We start from the raw sequence: 1,107 nt of genomic DNA, 5'->3' as shown, positions 1-1,107 counted from the left end.
GAAGCATCTCAATCCCTGCCATTGGAGCAAACAATTTTGAGCTGAAACCTCAACTAGTTGCTCTACTACAACAGAACTGCAAGTTCCATGGACTTCCATCAGAAGATCCCTGCCAGTTTTTAACTGAGTTCTTGTAAATCTGTGAGACTATTAAGACTAATGGAGTAGATCCTGAAGTCTACAGGCTCATGCTTTTCCCTTTTGCAGTAAGAGACAGAGCTAGAATATGGTTGGATTCCCAACCTAAAGATAGCCTGGACTCCTGGGATAAGCTGGTCGCGGCCTTCTTGGCTAAGTTCTTTCCTCCTCGAAAGCTAAGCAAGCTTAGAGTGGATGTTCAGACCTTTAAACAAAAAGATGGTGAATCCCTCTATGAAGCTTGGGAAAGATACAAGCAGATGACCAAAAGGTGTCCTTCTGACATGCTTTCAGAGTGGACCATTTTGGATATATTCTATTATGGTCTATCTGAATTCTCTAAGATGTCACTAGACCATTCTACAGGTGGATCCATTCACCTAAAAAAAATACCTGCAGAAGCTCAAGAACTCATTGACATGGTTGTAAATAACCAATTCATGTATACTTCTGAGAGGAATTCCGTGAGTAATGGACACCTCAAAGGAAGGGAGTTCTTGAAATGATGCTCTGAATGCCATATTGGCTTAGAACAAAATGTTGACTCAGCAAGTCAACATGATTTCTCAAAGTCTGAATGGATGGCAAAATGCATCCAACAGTACTAAAGAGGCCTCTCCTGAAGAAGAAGCTTATGATCCTGAAAACCCTGCAATAGCAGAAGTAAATTATATGGGTGAACCTTATGGAAACACCTATAATTCATCATGGAAAAATCATCCAAATTTCTCATGGAATGATCAACAAAAGCCTCAACAAGGCTTTAATAATGGTGGAAGAAATAGGCTCAGCAACAGCAAGCCTTATCCATCATCTTCTCAGCAACAGACAGAGAATTCTGAGCAGAGCACTTCTAATTTAGCAAACTTAGTTTCTGATCTGTCTAAGGCCACTTTAAGTTTCATGAGTGAAACAAGGTCCTCCATTAGAAATTTGGAGGCACAAGTGGGTCAGTTGAGTAAGAAAGTC

The 1,107-nt window shown here is 40.5% G+C and overlaps 1 non-coding gene across 1 annotated transcript; it reads right to left on the bottom strand.

The window, feature by feature from the left end:
- Positions 1-320: 320 nt before the first annotated feature.
- Positions 321-428, bottom strand: LOC130977171 (small nucleolar RNA R71). Its single transcript, XR_009084876.1, has one exon. It is a non-coding gene; the product is annotated as a small nucleolar RNA R71 (small nucleolar RNA).
- Between the last annotated feature and the right edge of the window lie 679 nt (positions 429-1,107).

This window comes from Arachis stenosperma, chromosome 4, assembly GCF_014773155.1.
Source record: "Arachis stenosperma cultivar V10309 chromosome 4, arast.V10309.gnm1.PFL2, whole genome shotgun sequence".
Taxonomy (NCBI): Eukaryota; Viridiplantae; Streptophyta; class Magnoliopsida; order Fabales; family Fabaceae; genus Arachis; species Arachis stenosperma.
Note: the sequence above shows the minus strand (reverse complement) of the source record. Positions and strands in the feature narration are given on the sequence as shown.